This window comes from Clupea harengus, chromosome 18 (genome assembly GCF_900700415.2).
Source record: "Clupea harengus chromosome 18, Ch_v2.0.2, whole genome shotgun sequence".
NCBI classification, from domain to species: Eukaryota; Metazoa; Chordata; class Actinopteri; order Clupeiformes; family Clupeidae; genus Clupea; species Clupea harengus.
In genome coordinates this window covers 2,717,239-2,724,738 of record NC_045169.1, presented here as the reverse complement: position 1 = coordinate 2,724,738, position 7,500 = coordinate 2,717,239, and positions in this window count along the sequence as shown.

The following is a 7,500-nucleotide window of genomic DNA, read 5'->3' as shown; positions in this document are numbered from 1 at the left end:
CTCCATTAAAGCATCTCCGCTGATGTACTGGAGCTGTAGCCACAGTAAAGCTTTCATCATGACAGTCAAACATACAGACACAGATATGGACACAGGTTCTGGAGGGATCTGTCCCCGAGGTCAAAGTTCACCATCCCCTGGAACAACTTCTGGGACAACTTTGGCCGGCGGGGATTGCCACGAAATCGCAAATCCAATTTGTCCAAACATTGTGGCTCTGACATTGACATTAACATTTCTGCCAAACTGGTCCAGTGATTAGTGTGTGTGTGAGAGAGCGAGGGAGAGAGGGAGAGAGCTAGAGATAGAGAGATGGCCGTTCACACTGCGGAGGCACCCCCATCTCTGTAGTGTCATGCTGCACTCTGGGTGACCCCGGACGGAGCAGGGATGTGCCTTTTAACTTTGCTGTAAACACATTAAACCAATCCACTGTGGAAGCTGCTTATCCTGGACTTCACCCCAGACTCTGATGCATTCACATCTCCCCCCTCTCTCTCTCTCTCTCTCTCTCTCCCCTCTCTCTCTCTCTTTTCCCCTCTCTCTCATACCCTCTCTTTCTTTCTCATTTCCGCTCTTTTTCCTTCTGCCTCTATGTCTCTCTCTCTCTCCCTCAAATCCAGACAGTAGCTAGGGTTTTGCCCCAGGATTGCTTCCCCCCAAAGCTGGGGAGCTTCTCTCTCTCTCTCTCTCTCTCTCTCTCTCTCTCTCTCTCTTCGCACCTGGGTCCTTCGCTGCTCCGGTGCGAGCGGGCGAGCGAGTGGTCCTGGTGGTGGAGATGGAACCGAACTGAACTGAACTGAACTGGACCGGGGCACCCTTTGGGCCGGGTCAGCGAGGGGAAGCCAAGGTGGCTTGAGTGATGTGGCACTCTGGCTGACCCCATCAGTTGGCACCAGCCTCCCTGTTTAATGGGATTAGAGCAGTGGAGAGCAGACTCTCTGTCTGTTCCTTTTCTACTCCTCCTCCTCCTCATCTCTCTCTCTCTCTCTCACACTTTCCCGCTCTCTCTCTCTCTCTCTCTCTCTCTCTCTCTCTCTCTATTGCGTATGCAGTTTTCCGTTGAGGCAGATTTTTTTGGCCCCAAAGCGGGGTTGTGCCAACGGTCAGGGGTCGGGGGCAGGACACATAGACACTCAGCCTGCTGGCCTAGGGGCACTGGGTGGCACTGGGTGGCACTGGGTGGCACTGCTTGACCAGGTAATGGGTGCCTTCTTCCCTTCCTCTCGCTCTCTCTTTCTCCCTCTCCCTCTCTATCTCATCTCTATCTTTCTCTTCCTCTCACACATTTTCTATCCCCCTCTTTCCTACCCCTCTATCTTTCTCTCTTCATCCCTCCATCCCTCCCCCCCTCCATCTCTCTCCCCATGTGAGGCGGGGGACATGGCTTTGATAATTGTGCATGCATGCGTGCGGGCCAAATCTGCTCCGTGCTCCGCTGCAGCGGCAGACTGGACAACAGAAAACACTCCCAGGGTTTCAGTCGTTACAAAGTGGCAGACTGGACAACAGAAAACACTCCCAGGGTTTCAGTCGTTACAAAGTGGCAGACTGGACAACAGAAAACACTCCCAGGGTTTGAGTCGTTACAAAGCGGCAGACTGGACAACAGAAAACACTCCCAGGGTTTGAGTCGTTACAAAGCGGCAGACTGGACAACAGAAAACACTCCCAGGGTTTCAGTCGTTACAAAGTGGCAGACTGGACAACAGAAAACACTCCCAGGGTTTGAGTCGTTACAAAGCGGCAGACTGGACAACAGAAAACACTCCCAGGGTTTCAGTCGTTACAAAGCGGCAGACTGGACAACAGAAAACACTCCCAGGGTTTGAGTCGTTACAAAGCGGCAGACTGGACAACAGAAAACACTCCCAGGGTTTGAGTCGTTACAAAGCCTTGGGGCGCCTGCTCCCTCTCATCTGTCCACCGCGGCTGTGGACCCCAGGGCTCCATGGCGGCTTTCTATGGCCTGATGTGTGTGTGTGTGTGTGTGTGGAGTGACAGAGGGTGAGGGTGTGTGTGTGTGTGTGTGTGTGTGTGTGTGTGTGTGTGTGTGTGTGTGTGTGTGTGTGTGTGTGTGTGTGTGTGTGGAGTGACAGAGGGTGAGGGTGTGTGTGTGTGTGTGTGTGTGTGTGTGTGTGTGTGTGTGTGTGTGTGTGTGTGTGTGTGTGTGTGTGTGTGTGTGTGGAGTGACAGAGGGTGAGGGTGAGGGTGTTTCCATCGGGGGGTGGAGAATAAGAGGGCCGTCTCACTTACCCCTCCTGCACCTGCTCCGTATTTTGACAGTTACTGTATATATATATACGTGTGTGTGTGTGTGTGTGAGAGTGTGTGTGTTGGGGACTGAGTGCACAGGTGTTTCTCTGTCTGATGCACCTGTGCGGTCATGGCCGCGGGACACAGACGGACACAAGCGCTGTCAGGACGAGCCCTGTAGTCTCTTCTGTAACCAGAGCAGGGGGACACCTCTGAGACATCACCTGTTCCCCCAGCAGGCCCCGACACACACACACACACACACACACACACACACACACACACACACACACACGCTCCTATGCACACGTACACACACATGAGAGTGAGAAACACACACACACACACACACACACACACACACAAACACACACACACACGCTCCTATGCACACGTACACACACATGAGAGTGAGAAACACACACACACACACACACACACACACACACACACACACACGCTCCTATGCACACGTACACACACATGAGAGTGAGAAACACACACACACACACACACACACACGCGCTCCTATGCACATGTACACACACACATGCACATACACTCATATACTGCTCTCACCCCTCTCCATGATTGTGTTACGTGGTCCTGTCACCATGTTTCTTTGTCCACTCCTCCTCTGCTTTGGTTTTCAGGTGTATCTTAAGCATCCGGTTACGCTTCTTTTCTCTCTCCACTCCCCCTCCGTCTGTGTCTCCGTCTGTATCTCTGAGAGGGGTATAGAAAAGGGGCGACAGCTGAGGAAGAGTTACGCTAGAGGGAGAGGGAGAGAGAGAGAGAGAGAGAGAGAGAGAGAGAGAGAGAGAGAGAGAAGAGAGAGAGAGAGACAGAGACAGAGAGAGAGAGAGAACGGCCCCGTGAAGTTATGAGACACGTTCATCTCTTTGGACATGTCCTCCTTCTGTCTGCTCCCCCCCCCCCCCCCCTCTCTCTCTCTCTCTCTCTCTCGTGCTTTCTCTATCCCCCTCTCCCTTCCTCTCTCCATCATGTCGGGGTGGAAAAAAGGTTTGTTAGCACAAGAGCGTAAGACAAGACTGGCACGACGGCTCGGCCAAGAGCAATATTTAAACATTTAAATGAGGTTGGTGATCCGACCGCGGAGCTACAGTCGCAGAAGTGACGGGAATGTTGGGGCTAATCTCCGATGTTTACTCGTAGCGCCTGGGCCAGACTGCCAAATCGGGAACACACAATCAGCTTCTCCCGCCGCGCGGGGGAAAGGCCACCGAAAGTTCTCACCGTTTTCGGCATTCTTTCGTGGGTCCGTCTGTGACGCACGTCCCGACAGCCGGTGAGGACGCAAGGCGACCTTAGAGAAATGGATGCTAAATTAGTACTAAAGAAGGAGTGGTACACACACACACAGACACACACACACACACACAGACACACACACACAGACACACACACACACAGACAGACACACACACAGACATAGACACACACACACACACACACCCACACACAGACACACAGACATCTTTAAAAGGCAGTGAGGAAGGCACTGCTTTTAATTTCTGGGCGTGGGAGCTGTCCTCTTCATCATTAGCCGAGTGGAGGAACACACACACACACACACACACACTCACACACTGCAAGCCACTAGATCAATGCCGCACCATCAGGATCACACTTAAACTAAACCATCCTCATCTCCTTATTTACCATTCTACAGCCTCTCCCTCCATCCCTCTCTCTCTCTCTCTCTCTCTCCATCCCTCTCTCCCTCTCTTCCTCCCTCTCTCCCTCCCTCTCTCTCTCTTCCTCTCTCTCTCCCTCCCTCTCTCTCCCTCTCTCTCTCTCTCTCTCTCTCTTCCTCCCTGTCTCTCTTCCTCTCCCCCTCTCAACAGCACTCAGCCTGGTTGTTATTACTCCTCTGCTAAAGTGCAGCCCATAAATCCAGCAGGATTGGTGAGTGGATCCGTGCAGCCAGCCGCTCACCTGCCTGTCCCCTCAGGCACCCCTCCTCCTCCACCCCCCCTCCTCCTCCACCTCTCCACCCCTCCACCACCCCTCCACCCCTCCACCACCCCTCCACCGCCCCACTCCAGCCCAGCGTAAGAATGATTTCCTGTCCCCTTCTGCCAGAGAGGCCGTCCTCCTCCATCTCAGGCGCCATTAGCGCGAGCCGTCTCTCCAACCGATTGTCCCGTAATTGAGCCTTTACGAGAGAGAGAGAGATGGAGAGTGAGAAAGAAAGACAGAGAGGTAGAGAGAGAGAGAGAGGTAGAGAGAGAGAGAGGTAGAGGTAGAGAGAGAGAGGGGCTGGACCTCTAATTGCTGTGTGCGATATGGCAATGATCATTAGGATGAGAGCTTATGTAAATGTCCACTGGTGTTATTAACAATGCTTTGCTGTCACAATGATTTAGGCTCTTCTAGAGAGACCTGCGCTTTACACTGGGGTGGCAGAGTGGGGTTGGGCCCTCCGCGTGTTTAAAAACACCTTTTATCTTTTCTCTTTTCATTCTCTTGTAATTGTTTGGTGTTGTAGTTGATTAGACTTAGCTGTGTGTGTGTGTGTGTGTGTGTGTGTGTGTGTGTCTGTGTCTGTGTGTGTGTGTGTGTGTCTGTGTGTGTCTGTGTGCGTGTGCGTGTGTGTGTGTGTGTGTGTGCGTGTGTGTGCGTGTGTGTGCGTGCGTCTGTGCGTGTCATCTTTGACAGTCGCCCTCCGATGACTTGCTCTTGTCCGTCCATCTGCCTGGACCCGCGCCTGTCCTGCCCGAGGAGTCACCTCTCCAGGTGACCCGAGGCAGATCTGGGGCAGACCTCGGAGAACCACGTCCATATGCCACCCGTGCCAGCGTGGCCCTGGGCACCAGCAGAGTGCACCGCGCTCCGGTGCCAGGGCATCAGGGCAGGGCCAATTAGGGCTTACCCTCTTCCAGCAGGCCCCAGTGGGTCGTCCGCATAGGCCAAGCTGACCGGGGCAAAAGTTCAGCGCTCTGCTCGCTCTCAAGCATGCGGTCTGGCCAAGGCTTTCTCCTCCTCCATCTCTCTGGCTCAGGGCTCAGGGTGAGGCCTTTATCTGATTGGGCTCTGCACAGAATCACTGGCTGCTAAGAACAGGGCAGGGCATGAGAAAAAAGAACATTGATGCTCAGTGAGTGTGTCTGTGTGTGTGTGTGTCTGTGTGTCTGTGTGTGTGTGTCTGTGTGTGTGTGTGTGTGTGTGTGTGTGTGTGTGTGTGTCTGTGTGTGTGTGTGTGTGTGTGTGTGTGTGTGTGTGTCTGCGCACACATGTGAAAGATATTAAGGAGAGAAAATTGTCTAGAAATAATTGGGGGGAAAACTCTCCTGCATATATATATCAATCAATCAATCAATCAATTCAATTTTATATAGCGCTTCTCTATATACCCGAAGTCGCTTTACAGAGTCCAGAGTCCAGTAGTCATACACACACAGTCATACCGGTGGTGGTAAGCTACCTCAGTAGCCACAGCTGCCCTGGGGCAGACTGACAGAAGCGTGGCTGCCAATCAGCGCCAACGGCCCCTCCGACCACCACCAACATTATATATATACACACACACACACACACACACACACACACACACACACACACACACACACACACACACACACACACACAAGCCAGACATCAGTCTGAAAGAAGAAGTCCATCTCCTCCCCGGAGACCTGCCTGTAGGGAACACACAGCGTGTAAGCACCAGCAGTAGAGTGTTGTGCGGAGGAGAGCGGCGTGAACACGAGTGAGGAGTGAGGAGTGAGGAGTGAGGAGTGAGGAGTGAGGAGTGAGGAGAGAGCGGCGTGAACACGAGTGAGGAGTGAGGAGTGAGGAGTGAGGAGTGAGGAGAGAGGAGAGAGCGGCGTGAACACGAGTGAGGAGTGAGGAGTGAGGAGTGAGGAGAGAGGAGAGAGCGGCGTGAACACGAGTGAGGAGTGAGGAGTGAGGAGTGAGGAGAGAGGAGAGAGCGGCGTGAACACGAGTGAGGAGTGAGGAGTGAGGAGTGAGGAGAGAGGAGAGAGCGGCGTGAACACGAGTGAGGAGTGAGGAGTGAGGAGAGAGCGGCGTGAACACGAGTGAGGAGTGAGGAGTGAGGAGTGAGGAGAGAGGAGAGAGCGGCGTGAACACGAGTGAGGAGTGAGGAGTGAGGAGTGAGGAGTGAGGAGTGAGGAGAGAGAAGAGAGAAGAGAGAAGAGAGAAGAGAGAAGAGAGAAGAGAGAAGAGAGGAGAGAGGAGTGAGGAGAGAGGAGTGAGGAGAGAGGAGTGAGGAGTGAGGAGTGAGGAGTGAGGAGAGAGGAGTGAGGGGAGAGGAGAGAGGAGAGAGGAGTGAGGAGTGAGGAGTGAGGAGAGAGGAGTGAGGAGTGAGGAGAGAGGAGAGAGGAGAGAGGAGAGAGGAGAGAGGAGAGAGGAGAGAGAAGCGCTGCCTTCACACCAGAGCCAGAGGCTTACAAGACCTCTAGACTCTCTGCTCACTGCTCACGGCCTCCAAGCCTTCCCACTGAACCTGGAGCTCATGGCAGAGGGGAGTTTTCCTCTAGACTCTCTGCTCGTGTGTGTGTGTGTGTGTGTGTGTGTGTGTGTGTGTGTGTGTGTGTGTGTGTTTGGTTGATTTGATCATTCGCTCCAGGTCACCGTATATTAATGTTTACAGAGAATGATTTTGTGAGATGCACCAAAGTGCATCCCCATAGTATGAATATCTCTATACTTAAAAATCTTTCTATAAAGCTGGGTAGTATGGGTTGGCTCGCTTGAAGTACTTGGTTAGCTTTTCGTTATGGGTAGCAATCACCAATTAATAATAACGGGAACATTCATTCATTCAAAGAAACAAGACTTTCTCAAGGGCCGTGCAGTTAAGAGTTCCCTACCAATATAATGAAAGCCTTTTTAGAATATGAATTCTACGTTATTGTATGGCACAAAAAATGATTTTCCCCCCCACCCCCCACCTTTGCATCTTGGGTGTCCAATCCTGGGCAGAGAGGAAGTAGGCATGTCCGTCTCCCGAACCCAGCCTTCTCTGGTGGTCAACCACAGCTCTCTGTGGCCGCTAGGAGTTTGTCATCGAAACCCAACATGTGTGGGTCTGTGGGCATTTGAGTGCATGTCTGTGTATGTGTTTATGTATATGTGTGTGCGTGTGTGTGTGTGTTTGTGTGTGTGTGTGTGTGTGTGTGTGTGTGTGTGTGTGTGTGTGTGTGTGTGTGTGGTCCACCCACAGCTAGCCTCGCCGAGCCGGCCATTTTCTTTGTG